The sequence below is a fragment of the Rhinatrema bivittatum genome, chromosome 1 (assembly GCF_901001135.1).
Source record: "Rhinatrema bivittatum chromosome 1, aRhiBiv1.1, whole genome shotgun sequence".
In the NCBI taxonomy this organism is placed as follows: domain Eukaryota; kingdom Metazoa; phylum Chordata; class Amphibia; order Gymnophiona; family Rhinatrematidae; genus Rhinatrema; species Rhinatrema bivittatum.
In genome coordinates this window covers 821,590,646-821,607,405 of record NC_042615.1, presented here as the reverse complement: position 1 = coordinate 821,607,405, position 16,760 = coordinate 821,590,646, and the positions used below count along the sequence as shown (strand labels likewise).

The 16,760-nt window shown below is 47.4% G+C and overlaps 1 long non-coding RNA gene across 2 annotated transcripts in view; it reads right to left on the bottom strand.

Moving 5' to 3' along the window:
* Positions 1-4,831: 4,831 nt before the first annotated feature.
* LOC115082447 overlaps positions 4,832-16,760 on the bottom strand; it is a 23,173-nt gene continuing 11,244 nt past the window's right edge. The window contains exons 3-4 of one of the 2 annotated variants that reach the window (XR_003854171.1): positions 6,424-6,453; positions 4,832-5,028 (exon numbers count right to left, since the gene is read on the bottom strand). This is a non-coding gene — a long non-coding RNA (uncharacterized LOC115082447). Of the gene's footprint in view, positions 5,029-6,279; positions 6,309-6,423; positions 6,454-16,760 lie in introns of those variants that run through there. The other variant, XR_003854173.1, reaches the window with a different exon arrangement.

The following is a 16,760-nucleotide window of genomic DNA, read 5'->3' as shown; positions in this document are numbered from 1 at the left end:
GATGCAGGTTTGAGAGGATACAGGGAGGGGGAATAAAGGTGGTGCTGGATGCAGGTTTGAGAGGATACAGGGAGGGGGAATAAAGGTGGTGCTGGATGCAGGTTTGAGAGGATACAGGGAGGGGGAATAAAGGTGGTGCTGGATGCAGGTTTGAGAGGATACAGGGAGGGGAATAAAGGTGGTGCTGGATGCAGGTTTGAGAGGATACAGGGAGGGGGAATAAAGGTGGTGCTGGATGCAGGTTTGAGAGGATACAGGGAGGGGAATAAAGGTGGTGCTGGATGCAGGTTTGAGAGGATACAGGGAGGGGGAATAAAGGTGGTGCTGGATGCAGGTTTGAGAGGATACAGGGAGGGGGAATAAAGGTGGTGCTGGATGCAGGTTTGAGAGGATACAGGGAGGGGGAATAAAGGTGGTGCTGGATGCAGGTTTGAGAGGATACAGGGAGGGGAATAAAGGTGGTGCTGGATGCAGGTTTGAGAGGATACAGGGAGGGGGAAATAAAGGTGGTGCTGGATGCAGGTTTGAGAGGATACAGGGAGGGGGAATAAAGGTGGTGCTGGATGCAGGTTTGAGAGGATACAGGGAGGGGGAATAAAGGTGGTGCTGGATGCAGGTTTGAGAGGATACAGGGAGGGGGGAATAAAGGTGGTGCTGGATGCAGGTTTGAGAGGATACAGGGAGGGGGAATAAAGGTGGTGCTGGATGCAGGTTTGAGAGGATACAGGGAGGGGGAATAAAGGTGGTGCTGGATGCAGGTTTGAGAGGATACAGGGAGGGGGAATAAAGGTGGTGCTGGATGCAGGTTTGAGAGGATACAGGGAGGGGAATAAAGGTGGTGCTGGATGCAGGTTTGAGAGGATACAGGGAGGGGAATAAAGGTGGTGCTGGATGCAGGTTTGAGAGGATACAGGGAGGGGAATAAAGGTGGTGCTGGATGCAGGTTTGAGAGGATACAGGGAGGGGAATAAAGGTGGTGCTGGATGCAGGTTTGAGAGGATACAGGGAGGGGGAATAAAGGTGGTGCTGGATGCAGGTTTGAGAGGATACAGGGAGGGGGAATAAAGGTGGTGCTGGATGCAGGTTTGAGAGGATACAGGGAGGGGAATAAAGGTGGTGCTGGATGCAGGTTTGAGAGGATACAGGGAGGGGGAATAAAGGTGGTGCTGGATGCAGGTTTGAGAGGATACAGGGAGGGGGGATAAAGGTGGCGCTTGATGCAGGTTTGAGAGGATACAGGGAGGGGGAATAAAGGTGGTGCTGGATGCAGGTTTGAGAGGATACAGGGAGGGGGAATAAAGGTGGCGCTGGATGCAGGTTTGAGAGGATACAGGGAGGGGGAATAAAGGTGGTGCTGGATGCAGGTTTGAGAGGATACAGGGAGGGGGAATAAAGGTGGTGCTGGATGCAGGTTTGAGAGGATACAGGGAGGAGGAATAAAGGTGGTGCTGGATGCAGGTTTGAGAGGATACAGGGAGGGGAATAAAGGAGGTGCTGGATGCAGGTTTGAGAGGATACAGGGAGGGGGAATAAAGCTGGTGCTGGATGCAGGATTGAGAGGATACAGGGAGGGGGAATAAAGGAGGTGCTGGATGCAGGTTTGAGAGGATACAGGGAGGGGGAATAAAGGTGGTGCTGGATGCAGGTTTGAGAGGATACAGGGAGGGGGAATAAAGGTGGTGCTGGATGCAGGTTTGAGAGGATACAGGGAGGGGGAATAAAGGTGGTGCTGGATGCAGGTTTGAGAGGATACAGGGAGGGGGAATAAAGGTGGTGCTGGATGCAGGTTTGAGAGGATACAGGGAGAGGGAATAAAGGTGGTGCTGGATGCAGGTTCGAGAGGATACAGGAAGGGGGAACAAAGGTGGTGCTGGAGGCAGGTTTAGAGAGGATACAGGGAGGGGGAATAAAGGTGGTGCTGGATGCAGGTTTGAGAGGATACAGAGAGGGGGAATAAAGGTGGTGCTGGATGCAGGTTTGAGAGGATACAGGGAGGGGGAATAAAGGTGGTGCTGGATGCAGGTTTGAGAGGATACAGGGAGGGGGAATAAAGGTGGTGCTGGATGCAGGTTTGAGAGGATACAGGGAGGGGGAATAAAGGTGCTGCTGGATGCAGGTGTGAGAGGATACAGGGAGGGGAATAAAGGTGGTGCTGGATGCAGTTTTGAGAGAATACAGGGAGGGGGAATAAAGGTGGTGCTGGATGCAGATTTGAGAGGATACAGGGAGGGGGAATAAAGGTGGTGCTGGATGCACGTTTGAGAGGATACAGGGAGGAAGAATAAAGGTGGTGCCGGGTGCAGGCTTGAGAGGATACAGGGAGGGGGAATAAAGGTGGTGCTGGATGCAGGTTTGAGAGGATTCAGGGAGGGGGAATAAAGGTGGTGCTGGATGCAGGTTTGAGAGGATACAGGGAGGGGGAATAAAGGTGGCGCTGGATGCAGGTTTGAGAGGATACAGGGAGGGGGAATAAAGGTGGTGCTGGATGCAGGTTTGAGAGGATACAGGGAGGGGAATAAAGGTGGTGCTGGATGCAGGTTTGAGAGGATACAGGGAGGGGGAATAAAGGTGGTGCTGGATGCAGGTTTGAGAGGATACTGGGAGGGGGAATAAAGCTGGTGCTGGATGCAGGTTTGAGAGGATACAGGGAGGGGGAATAAAGGTGGTGCTGGATGCAGGTTTGAGAGGATACAGGGAGGAGGAATAAAGGTGGTGCTGGATGCAGGTTTGAGAGGATACAGGGAGGGGGAATAAAGGTGGTGCTGGATGTAGGTTTGAGAGGATACAGGGAGGAGGAATAAAGGTGGTGCTGGATGCAGGTTTGAGAGGATACAGGGAGGGGGAATAAAGGTGGTGCTGGATGCAGGTTTGAGAGGATACAGGGAGGGGGAATAAAGGTGGTGCTTGATGCAGGTTTGAGAGGATACAGGGAGGGGGAATAAAGGTGGTGCTGGATGCAGGTTTGAGAGGATACAGGGAGGGGGAATAAAGGTGGTGCTGGATGCAGGTTTGAGAGGATTCTGGGAGGGGGAATAAAGCTGGTGCTGGATGCAGGTTTGAGAGGATACAGGGAGGGGGAATAAAGGAGGTGCTGGATGCAGGTTTGAGAGGATACAGGGAGGGGGAATAAAGGTGGTGCTGGATGCAGGTTTGAGTGGATACAGGGAGGGGGAATAAAGGTGGTGCTGGATGCAGGTTTGAGAGGATACAGGGAGGGGGAATAAAGGTGGTGCTGGATGCAGGTTTGAGTGGATACAGGGAGGGGGAATACAGCAGATGCTGGATGCAGGTTTGAGAGGATACAGGGAGGGGGAATAAAGGTTTGAGAAGTTACCATCATGTACCTCTGAGAAAAGCCCTGATGCTTGGATGTGAAACACAATGTAATATGTAGAGGACATGTAGGTGACTGTAACACTGATGGAAAAGGGACAGTGAGGTAAATGAATAATGAATGCAGAGAAAACAGGGTTACAGACTCAGGCCCCAGTCTCAGAATTCAGGGGCTCGATGTGTATTCATCTTGTCCTGGGAGATTATAGGGGAGATAGAAAAATGCTCAGAGCCCTTTCACAGTTACTCTTGGCACAGGGCTCTCCACTGAAACTCTTATAAGTCAGGGGTCCTTTTCTATGAGATCCTCTATGAGATTCATTTGATTTCCATTTCTGGATCATTGCCTCAGTATTCCTGTTGCTTAGCTGTAATAAAATAGCCTGGGGCTCACGTTTTGTAAATGTACACATGCAACTCGGAAAAGTATCCTGGTTGGAGATTTTGGATTTACACACAAACGTTTCGATTTTAAAAAGCTTGCATGTAAATCCATATGTACATGTTACTCTCTCCTTGGAGCAGGTGTAGGTTTGAGCAATGTAACTTGTGCCTGTGCTTAGTCAATAACCCAAGGAGTTAGGAGCAAGAAAACAAGAGATCAAGTATTTTCACAGCGGCTGAATATCTACCCCCATGTTCTTTGCAACGCCTTATGTACCGGGACAGCTTTATTTTGGTTGAGAGGCTGGATACATTTTAATAAGTTTTGGTTTTTCTCTGATGGTGAGACTTATGTTTTTAAGGATCCTCTAAGCTTGGGGGTAACCTGCATGGAGCGGCATTTACTACCCTTAAGAGATAGCATGGGATTACTACCCTTAACCAATAAGTCTTGATGCTTTTGATGCAGCTGCAATATTGCTCTCCGCTTCAACTGTGGGAGGAATGGGAATTGTATTCCAATGATAACCAAGACAGGCCCTCACGTTTTCGGTCTGGGGTACTGATATGCAGACATAAGGAAAAAGCACAGGATTGCTTCTCAGGCAAGTCCTTAAGCAAAGCACATCAAGCAGACAAGGCTGAATTTTCTAGGCTCATCAACCATAAAATGTTGCTAGCAATACATTTTTATGGGTTATCATAAGGCTTGGGGTGAACTACACAGGCCAACAGTTACTACCCTTAGAGAAATATGGGGGTAACCTACACAGCCTGGCTGTGTAGGTTACCCCCATAAGAAGCTTGCTGGGCACCCTGGATGGACCATCTGTTCTTTTTCTGTCGTCATTACTGTGTTACTGTGATACTGTCTCTGTCATCTTTTGCATGAATGCAGGATATGTCACATCTTGAGTGGGCAGATTACTTCTTACAGACTCTGCTGATAGAACATTTCTCATTTCTTTAAGCACATCGAGCCCTGGGCTATTTTATGAGAGCTTTCTACCTGTATAAACCCTAGAAACCAGGGGAAAGGGGAAAGACTGAATTATCAGATCCCCAAAGGTCCCTACTGGGAAAAGAGCAACAAATTAGAAGGCACAGGAATGCCAATGCTTTTGATTTATTGAAGAAGCGATACAAGGGAGAGCAGAATCATGAGAAGTCTCTGGAGGAGAAGATGCTTTGGGTGCCAGCAGAAATGGAAGAAGATCCCTTGTACTGAGCAGGAAGGAGAAGAGAGGATTCAGCCGTCAGCCATCACTTTGCAGATCCATCAGATAATATTCAGGTATGGACCAGGACTCACTGAAAGAGAGAATAAGAGCAATAAATACATAGCAGGGTCAGCCTGAGACAGAAAAATACAAAATCTTCTGACGGGATCAGTGAGAGTGGATCTCTATTAATGAGGGGGATGATCAAACGGCACCAAGGGGAGAAGCTAACTCGCTGCTCGTTTCCTCTGGTTGCACTATGGGAGAGTCCTGATTACTTATTGGCTCTGTCTGCACTGCAGAAGCTTTCTGATTGGCTGCTTATTGGCTTTGACTGTACCTGCTTATTAACTTCTATTGCACTGCTTTGATACTTTCTATATTTCATGCTCCCTTTATTCCATGCAATATTTCTCTAATAGTCCCGTTCCTGCTCTCTGATTAATAAAACAGAAATCCTAGAGGACTCCGGCTGTAAGGAAGGAGGCTGCAGGTATTTGCTGGAGTAAGAGTCACATTTGCTCCCCTCCCAGATCTTTCCCCACAGGAAACAGCTCTCACCCCCTCCACAGCAATCACAGAACCAGGCTGTCCTGGAGCAGGATCGGATCTCCTCCCAGAACCTCCAGTTTAATGCACACGGTGACGGCACTGAACCCCAGGACTGTCCTAAAGCTGCATAATGTTGGGGGGAGGAGGTTGAATTGGGGTTCATGGAAGCAGAATTGCCACATTCTGCCAATGTTGTGGTAAAATTCAGGTGAAGATTATTTCAGAGGCCAGCGATGGGGAGAGGGTTGAGAGATTGGTAAAGACAAAGTGGGTGAGAGGAAGGAGGGGAGATGGGGAGGAAGTGTTGGTTTATGAATGGACTTTTTATTCTCATCTATGGCACGGATACCCTGTCACATGCTAAGGGCAACGGGCCATTGGCGCCATTTTGTTTACTGGCAGCCAATGCCCGAGCGCGGGAGAAGGCTCCCGGGACCCCCACTGGACCACCAGGTATTTAAAAATTGGGGGGGGGGGGGGGGGTCCGGAGGGTGGGGGGAATCTAACAAACTCATTTTAAAGAGTCGGCTGTATTTTTTGGTTATTGGCTCGGGCGAAGCCGATAATAAAAAAAAACCTGATCGGACTGCAAGATAAACATTTCACAATGTGAATCGGAACCGGAATCCGAACCGATACCGGTTCCGTTTCACATCTCTAGCAGAGAGTAAGAATCTCAGCTGAGCAGACTGGGGGAGCAATTGGTCTTTATCTGCAGTCATTTACTATTTCAGCACCGGGGCATTCGTACAAACTCTTAATATTAGTAAGAACAGGAAGGTGGTTTTACCAGCAGTTAGTGAGGGCCCTTGCTATCCTACAGGAGAGAACAGAAACCGAGGTTACAAAGAGGAAGTTTCTGAGGCAGTAACACAAATTTATACTTTGCAAAAGTTAATTTAAACAATTATCAGGAGGAAATGTTTAGGTTTACCTTAGGAGGCTCAGGGTTAGGAGCAGCATCCTATAGGAAAGAAAGAGAGCAGTGAGATTAGGCAGAGGATCTCCTGGGAAGGTCACTTTATAGGGGAGACAGCAGAGTTAGAACTGAAGTCCATGTCACAGTGAACAGATGCTAAAACCACCAGGACCAGCAGCAGAGGCTCCCTCCTACTCCTGGTTCTCCTGTCCTCATCCCATTGGGTTCTAAGCCCCATGTGGGTTTCATTCTCAGGATGTGAAAGATTAGGAGAAGAAATCTCCAGCACATTTACCAGTGGAAACCTGTATGAGCACAGCATGGTGTTCATGCATGGCAGAGGTTTCTTTCTGGATAAAAAGGAGCTGGGAGTTAAAGGCATTGGGGATGGGATAGGAAGGGGCAACATCCAGGATCCAGATTTATTTACTTTTATTTATTTTAAAAATTATTTAAAAATCCTGTTGCCCACTATTTCCATTTTGCTCAAGGCAGAGTATGTTGTTAACACACCTAATCACTTAACTCTAACAAAATAACATAAAACCAACAATAAAATAAAATTAAAAAAAACATTTCTTCCAGATGCCTCAATAAAATATAAAGCCTTCACCTGTTTCCTAAAAACTTTTATATCCTTCTCCCATAGAGTGCCACAGGCAATGCCTTCCAAAGAACTGCTGCTAAGTATGAAAAAGCACGAGAGCGCGTTATCTGCAATTTATAATCCCATGTGGAAGGGAAGATCAGCAAATGATCACCTGAGGATCGTAACTCATGCTGCGGAGTTTATATCTGTAGCTTACTGTGTGCAAATCCAAGGCTCTCGTGCTAAACTTTCAAAAGGGAAACTTTGATAAAATGAGAAAAATTGTTAGAAAAAAACTGAAAGAGCAGCTACAAAAGTAAAAAATCTCCAAGAGGCGTGGTCATTGTTAAAAAATACCATTCTAGATGCACAGTCCAGATGTATTCCACACATTAAGAAAGGTGGAAAGAAGGCAAAACGATTAACGGCATGGTTAAAAGGGGAGGTGAAAGAAGCTATTTTAGCCAAAAGATCTTCATTCAAAAATTGGAAGAAGGATCCATCAGAAGAAAGTAGGATAAAGCATAAATATTGGCAAGTTAAATGTAAGACATTGATAAGACAGGCTAAGAGAGAATTTGAAAAGAAGTTGGCTGTAGAGGCAAAAACTCACAGTAAAAACTTTTTAAAATATATCCAAAGCAGAAAGCCTGTGAGGGAGTCAGCTGGACCGTTAGATGATTGAGGGGTTAAAGGGGCACTTAGAGAAGATAAGGCCATCGCGGAAAGATTAAATGATTTCTTTGCTTCAGTGTTTACTGAAGAGGATGTAGGGGAGGTACCAGTAATGGAGAAGGTTTTCATGGGTAATGATTCAGATGGACTGAATCAAATCATGGTGAACCTAGAAGATGTGGTAGGCCTGATTGACAAACTGAAGAGTAGTAAATCACCCGGACCAGATGGTATACACCCCAGAGTTCTGAAGGAACTAAAAAATGAAATTTCAGACCTATTAGTAAAAATTTGTAACTTATCATTAAAATCATCCTTTGTACCTGAAGACTGGAGGATAGCAAATGTAACCCCAATATTTAAAAAGGGCTCCAGGGGTGATCCGGGAAACTACAGACCAGTTAGCCTGACTTCAGTGGAAAGTGTTCTAAACATCAAAATCACAGAACATATAGAAAGACATGGTTTAATGGAACAAAGTCAGCATGGTTTTACCCAGGGCAAGTCTTGCCTCACAAATCTGCATCACTTTTTTGAAGGAGTTAATAAACATGTGGATAAAGTTGAACCGGTAGATATAGTATACTTGGATTTTCAGAAGGCATTTGACAAAGTTCCTCATGAGAGGCTTCTAGGAAAAGTAAAAAGTCATGGGATAGGTGGCGATGTCCTTTTGTGGATTGCAAACTGGCTAAAAGACAGGAAACAGAGAGTAGGATTAAATGGACAATTTTCTCAGTGGAGTGCCTCAGGGATCTGTATTGGGACCCTTACTTTTCAATACATTTATAAATGATCTGGAAAGAAATATGACTAGTGAGATAATCAAATTTGCAGATGACACAAAATTGTTCAGAGTAGTTAAATCACAAGCGGATTGTGATAAATTGCAGGAAGACCTTGTGAGAATGGAAAATTGGGCATCCAAATGGCAGATGAAATTTAATGTGGATAAGTGCAAGGTGATGCATATAGGGAAAAATAACCCATGCTATAATTACACAATGTTGGGTTCCGTATTAGGTGCTACAACCCAAGAAAGAGATCTAGGTGTCATAGTGGATAACACAGTGAAATCGTCGGTTCAGTGTGCTGCGGCAGTCAAAAAAGCAAACAGAATGTTGGGAATTATTTGAAAGGGAATGGTGAATAAAACGGAAAATGTCATAATGCCTCTGTATCGCTCCATGGTGAGACCGCACCTTGAATACTGTGTAGAATTCTGGTCGCGGCATCTCAAAAAAGATATAATTGCGATGGAGAAGGTACAGAGAAGGGCTACCAAAATGATAAGGGGAATGGAACAACTCCCCTATGAGGAAAGACTAAAGAGGTTAGGACTTTTCATCTTGGAGAAGAGACGACTGAGGGGGGATATGATAGAGGTGTTTAAAATCATGAGAGGTCTAGAACGGGTAGATGTAAATCGGTTATTTACTCTTTCAGATAGTAGAAAGACTAGGGGGCACTCCATGAAGTTAGCATGGGGCACATTTAAAACTAATCGGAGAAAGTTCTTTTTTACTCAACGCACAATTAAACTCTGGAATTTGTTGCCAGAGGATGTGGTTAGTGCAGTTAGTATAGCTGTGTTTAAAAAAGGATTGGATAAGTTCTTGGAGGAGAAGTCCATTACCTGCAAGTTCACTTAAAGAATAGCCACTGCCATTAGCAATGGTAACATGGAATAGACTTAGTTTTTGGGTACTTGCCAGGTTTTTATGGCCTGGATTGGCCACTATTGGAAACAGGATGCTGGGCTTGATGGACCCTTGGTCTGACCCAGTATGGCATTTTCTTATGTTCTTATGTTACTGACCAAGGAGCATGGACACTCACTATAGAAACATTTTGTACGAAAAGAACAATTTTCCATCGGCTTCTCATTCCAATGTGGAGACAATGAGGACCACACATTACAGTTGAGATATGATCTGTACATACAGCGCCAGAGAGCATACGACCCCCACGCGCTGTATCAGTGGCAAAGCTTTGCGATCCCCTTTGAAGTGTCAGCATTGCAAATATTACACCGGTCCTTCGAAAACCAACACATCTCATATGGGGAAAAGAGAACAAACAGGACTGAAACAGATCACTACACAGAGAACGGCACTCAGAGAAAACCTTTCTATGATTACACAGAGAGAACATGGTTAGACCCTCATCACATACAGAATAAGTGAGCACAAATTATTAATAGAAATTCACAGACAGAAACGGAACTGGAAACCCAGGAAACCAGGATCTGCTTACAGTGCAGCACTGGAGAAATGGAAACAGAAATGCATTTCCTCCTGCAGGATGCAAAATACAAAGGAAAGGGATCATAGATGCTGCTTATTCACATTTCCAAAGCTGACATTCGAATCAGTAAACCTGCAGATTTTGGCCCCAGACAAACTCCTGTCCTCTCACAAGAATGACGGGGGCTTAGCAGTTACATTAAGACCCCTTGTAGGTAACCATAATAAAGTCTTCATATCAGAAACATAGAAACATAGAAACATAGAAATGACGGCAGAAGAAGACCAAACGGCCCATCCAGTCTGCCCAGCAAGCTTCACACACTTTTTTCTCTCATACTTATCTGTTTCTCTTAGCTCTTGGTTCTATTTCCCTTCCACCCCCACCATTAATGTAGAAAGCAGTGATGGAGCTGCATCCAAGTGAATATCTAGCTGATAAGTTAGGGGTAGTAGGGGTAGTAACCGCCGCAATAAGCAAGCTACACCCATGCTTATTTGTTTTACTCAGACTATGTTATACAGCCCTTATTGGTTGTTTTTCTTCTCCCCTGCCGTTGAAGCAGGGAGCTATGCTGGATATGCTTGAAGTATCAGTTTATTCTTCTCCCATGCTGTTGAAGCAGAGAGCCATGCTGGATATGCATCGAAAGTGAAGTATCAGGTACATTTGGTTTGGGGTAGTAACCGCCGTAACAAGCCAGCTACTCCCTGCTTTGTGAGTGTGAACCCTTTTTTCTTCTTCCCTGCCGTTGAAGCAGAGAGCTCTGCTGGATGTGTGTAGTATCAGTTTTTTCTTCTCCCCTGCCGTTGAAGCAGAGAACTATGCTGTATTTGCATAGAAATTGAAGTAACAGGCTTATTTGGTTTGGGGTAGTAACCGCCGTAACAAGCCAGCTACTCCCCCCTTTGTGAGTGCAGATCCTTTATTCCACATTTCCTCTTGCTGTTGAAGCTAGAATGATGTTGGAGTCACAGTAAGCATGTGTACGTTTATTGAATAAGGGTATTGTCTCCAGGCATTAGCCATCATTCTGGCGAGTCACCCACTCTTCATTGGCGGCCTCTTGACTTTATGGATCCACAGTGTTTATCCCACGCCCCTTTGAAGTCCTTCACAGTTCTGGTCTTCACCACATCCTCCGGAAGGGCATTCCAGGCATCCACCACCCTCTCCGTGAAGAAATACTTCCTAACATTGGTTCTGAATCTTCCTCCCTGGAGCTTCAAATCGTGACCCCTGGTTCTGCTGATTTTTTTCCTACGGAAAAGGTTTGTCGTTGTCTTTGGATCATTAAAACCTTTCAAGTATCTGAAAGTTTGTATCATATCGCCTCTGCTCGAGGCAGCCCAAAGAAAGATATTTTATTAGATAAAGTATAAATATCCCAGGAGTGCAAAGGAATTCAGAAGCAGTCTTGGAGGGCATTGTTTACACAATAAATTGATTCCAATTACCACACAAATGAGCTAGTTTGTTTCTTTGCATAACATTCTCCTATTTGGTTGACACTAAAACAAGATCCTCTTAATAAGTTTGCATGACTATTTTCTCTTGTATATATTAATGAAGCTGGGATTCTTGTAAGTCATGTGATTTCCTGGAAATTGAGTCTAGATGGCAGGAAGTAAACTTAAGGATGAGCTCAACACACCTTTTGACCTTAACCTATATTCTAACATTTCAGCATATTCTCTCATGCCAGCAACCTTAAATTAGTTTTTACAAGCCTGATCAGTGTGATTTTCACAGTGAACTGATGACTGCTTCATAGGAAAACCTTTTCAGAGCACCCTAATCCCCAAACCTTATACAGAGAAACGGTCGGATAATGATGAGGGCTAAGTGGCCCTAACATAAGTCTTCCTGTTGATAAACACACACAAGAATAATGATGGGGGCCTTAGCAGCCCTTATCCCTCTCCCTAATTTTCTCACTTCCTCCCCCTCCTCAGTCTCTCACCTGCCTCCTCATTGAAGGCAGGCTGAATCCCACTCTCTTTCCACAGGAATCCAGCATCAAGCCTCCCCTTTCCCCCACTTCTCTGCCCATACAGAAGAGAAGAGAGGGTACAGGGAGGGAGAGATGAAGGTGGCATAGAATGCATGTTTGAGAAGGAACCTCAGGGCAACTCAAGCAGATGGTGGAAAAGGTGTTATGGTCCCGATCACGTGTGCCGCGACCCGGCCCTTACCTCTGTGCTCCTGGACCTGCTCCCAGTTCAGCTGGCGGAATTCACGGCCCTTGTGGCGGCATCCCCGCGGGGGCAATGCCGGAGGATGGCCTTCGGTGGACACCCTGTCCCTAGGCACACGCTCAAGGAGGACGCCTTTGTAGGCCAATTCCCGCCATTCAGAGCTCCGCCCATTTCCTGATGTCAGACGCCGCGGCTTATTTAAGCCGCTGCGGACTCTCAGTCTTCGCCTTGCAACGGGGTTACCTTGAGGTTCCCAGTTGCTCCGTGCCCCGGAGTGGTTCTACTTGCTGGTAGTCGCTCCGTTCCAGTCTGGTTCCTGCTTTTGACTCTGCTTACGTTCCAGCCTGCTTACCGCTTGTCTTGCTACAGTTCCTGCCTGGTTCCAGTACCTGTGTCTGCTACAGTTTCTGCCTGGTTCCAGTACCCGAGTCTTGCTACAGTTTCTGCCTGGTTCCAGTACCCGAGTCTTGCTACAGTTCCTGCCTGGTTCCAGTATCTGCGTCTTGCTACAGTTCCTGCCTGGTTCCAGTTCCCGAGCCTTGCTTCAGTTTCCTGCCTGATTCTACTTTTCAAGTCTGTTTGTTTCTGGTCCCGCTTCAGTCTCATCTAAGTCCCAGCGGCTGGGCTCCTATGGGCTCCTCCCAGGGGAGCACCAGTTTCCAGGGTAAAGAGCCTCATCCGCATCCTGCCTGAGATTCGCCTCCCGGCCTGCCTAGTTCTAGAGACTATAGTCCATCTTCCCCCAGTCTCCTGCAGGTCGGCCCAAGGATCCACTAAAGTGATAATCCATAACAGATTGCAAGGCCATGGACTTGGCGGATGTGCCAGGTCCCCCGGACATTCCTGGGATGGCCCAACAGATGCTTAAGCAGCAGCACTGCATAGATACGCTGGCAGCCACAGTGGGACAACTTACTACTCGCCTTGACTCTTTGCCTGCGATTGAGTCGGGACCTGTGGAACAAGCTACTTCTGTGACTCAGCTACCTGCACCTTCCCACTACACTGAGGATGTAAAGACCTGCCACGGCTTCCTGAACCAATGTTTCATACGGTTCTCCCTGTTGCCCCGGCAGTTCCCCACCGACACAGTAAAGGTAGCCTATATCCTGTCCCTGCTTGTTGGGAAGGCCTTGGTGTGGGCCTCTCCCCTTTGGGAACATAATGATTCCTCACTAGTGGATTTACAGCAGTTCATCTCGAACTTCCGACAGGCTTTTGATGAGCCAGCTCGTTTAGCTACAGCTACGTCTGAACTGCTACAGCTCCGTCAGGGGGCTCGCTCCTTGGCAGACTATGCTATGGAGTTCCGGATGCTAGCCCTAGAGGTAGGCTGGGAAGATGGCAGCCTTAAAGATATCTTCCTGGAGGGGCTATCCGGACGTATCAAGGATGAGCTTGCCGCTCGTGATCTCCTGGAGGACCTCAACGCCCTCATTGATATGGCTGCCCATATTGACTGTCACCTACAACAAAGGGCCAGGGAGTTGCGCCTGACCCGACACAGTCCATCTTATGTTCCTACGAGACCAGTGTCTTCTCTTAAGACTCCGTGTCCATACATGCCCACCTGCAAACCTATGCAGCTGGGACATGCCCCGCTCTCTGCTGAAGAGAGACAACGTCGTTGTTCTATGGGTCTCTGCCTGTACTGTGGCCAAAAGTGCCATTATTTGGCACGCTGCCAGGAGTGTGCGGAAAACGCCAAAACCTAGGAGGTCAAGAGGAGCTCCTCCTAGGTTGTGCTACAGCTCCTCACTGTACTGTTCCGATTACTCTGGAATACCCTGGAGGGTCTCTAGAGACACTTGCTTTCCTGGATTCGGGAGCAGGAGGTAATTTTATCCTGCAGGACTTAGTCTCCCAGTTGCGAATTCCTATGCAAAGACGGGAGGTCCTGTTACGAATTACCTCCATCCAGGGAATGCTCCTTCCAGGTCCTATCATGATATCCACGGTACCCATCACTGTCCGCACCGGGGTGATCCATTTGGAGGAGATAGCCTTCCTTGTTTTGGAGAAGGCCGTCCATCCCGTGGTGCTAGGGTTACCGTGGCTACAGAAGCACTCACCCACGATCCAGTGGGATACCCTACAAATTACCAAGTGGAGCTCATTTTGTCTCGCTAATTGCTTGAGGGTTCCTAAAGCTCCAGGACTTCCATTACTGCACTCCGCCCTTAGTCCTCCGGAACCTTATGAGGACTTCACAGATGTTTTCTCCAAGACCAAGGTGAAGATCCTTCCGCAGCACCGTCTAGTATGACTGTGCTATCGACCTGTTACCCAGGACCATGCCCCCTCGAGGTAGGGTATATCCTCTGTCATTACCCGAAACCCGGGCTATGTCCGAATACATATTGGAGAACCTGGCCAAGGGGTTTATCCGCCCGTCCAAGTCGCCTGCTGGGGCAGGCTTCTTCTTTGTCAGTAAGAAGGACGGTTTGTTGAGGCCGTGCATTGACTATCGAGGGTTTAATTCCATTACAAAGCAAGATCGTTACCCACTCCCGCTAATCCCGGAGCTCCTCGATAGGCTTCAGGGAGTGAAGATATTCACGAAATTGGACTTACGCGGTGCTTACAACTTGGTCAGAATTCATCCCGGAGACGAGTGGAAAACCACTTTTAATACCAGAGACAGGCATTATGAATACTTTGTAATGCCCTTTGGCTTATGTAATGCCCCGGCGGTTTTTCAGCACCTGATGAATGAGGTGCTACGGGACCTACTGAACACCTGCGTAATTGTCTACCTTGATGACGTCTTAATCTACTCCCCAGATTTGCTTACACACCGTCAGCATGTCCGTCAAGTGCTCCAGATACTCAGAGAATATAGTCTGTACGCGAAACTCAAGAAATGTAGCTTCGAGAAGACTTCCCTGCCGTTCCTAGGCTACGTTGTTTCAGCACCCGGCTTCCAAATGGATCCCGAGAAAGTGGCTGCAATTAAGAACTGGCCTCGGCCGAGGGGTCTTAAAGCGTTGCAATGCTTCCTCGGCTTTGCAAATTTTTACAGACATTTCATCCCCAATTACTCTCGCATTGTGGCTCCATTAACTGCACTTACTCGGAAGGGAGCCAATGCGGTGGATTGGCCTGACTCCGCCTGCCAAGCCTTTGAGGATCTCAAGAAGTCCTTTTTGCAAGATACCTGCCTTCGTCATCCTGACCCGAACCGACCATTCGTCGTGGAAGTTGACGCTTCCAATGTGGCAGTTGGTGCTGTACTTAGTCAGCATTCCGAGGCCGGACAACTACTACCGTGCTCATACTTCTCTAGAAAGTTCTCACCGGTGGAAAGTAACTATTGTATTGGCGATAAAGTGTTGCTGGCCGTGAAACTCGCCTTGGAAGAATGGAGACAGTGGTTGGAGGGAGCCAACCACCGACCACAAGAATTTGCATTCTTGAGCCAAGCCCAACGCCTGAATCAGAGACAGGATCGGTGGTCCCTGTTCTTCGACCGCTTTAACTGTGTTCTGTGCTATCGCCCAGGTTCTAAGAACATCAGAGCTGACGCTCTCTCGCGTTCTACCAAAGTCGAGGAAACTCCTGAGACTCCACAATACATCCTGGACCCCATGAAGGTGAGCCTCTCGGTGACTTCTGTGTCCCCCCAAGGGAAAACCATTGTCCAACGTCGCTCTCGTAGAGCAGTCCTTACCTGGGCCCATGACTCCCTCACCGGGGGCCATACCAGCCATGAAGGAACCTTAGATCTGCTGAACCGGTATTACTGGTGCCCGACGGTGAAACAGGACGTTCGTGCCTACTTGCGCTTTACAGAAGCCACTCACCGGGAAGCCAAGGGCCCATTCTGGTGGAGCCCTGGACGCATATTTCCACTGACTTTGTGGTGGACCTCCCAGCGTCAGAAGGAAACTCGATCATTTGGGTAACCGTCGATCGGTTCTCCAAAATGGCACATTTTGTCCCCCTGCCAAAGTTACCCTCAGCTCCTGACTTGGTCAACCTCTTCGCTCAGCATATATTCAGAATCCATGGTCTCCCACAGGACATGGTGTCAGATCGAGGTCCACAGTTTACCACTCAATATTCGAAGGCACTATGTAAACATTTCAACGTGCAACTCAGCCTCTCGTCTGTGTTCCACCCCCAAAGTAATGGGCAGACGGAAAGCACCAACCGGACTTTAAAGACTTTCTTCACTCATTCGTTAATGAACGACAAGACAATTGGGCCAAGTTACTCCCGTGGGCGGAATTTTTGTACAACAATCATACACATACTGCTACTGGAAGTTCCCCCTTCCTCTTTGTGTATGGGAAACTACGTCGCCCGCCTCTGCCTTCGCCAGAGCCCAGTGCACTCCCGGCAGTTCAGCTTTCAGCTCGTCAATTACTTACTTTATGGACTTCTATCCAGGGGAAGTCGCATAAAGCCGCCAGGACCTCCAAGAAATGGGCAGATAAGCATCATCAGCCAGCGCCTGTCTTCCTCCCAGGAGATCACGTCTGGCTAAGTACTAAGAACCTACAGTTACGGATCCCCTCTCAAAGACTAGCCCCGAGATTCTGTGGACCGTTCCATATCGCCGAGCGAGTGGGAGCAGTCTCGTATCGGTTACGTCTACCTTCGTCCAGCACATACATAATGTCTTCCACGTGTCTTTTTTG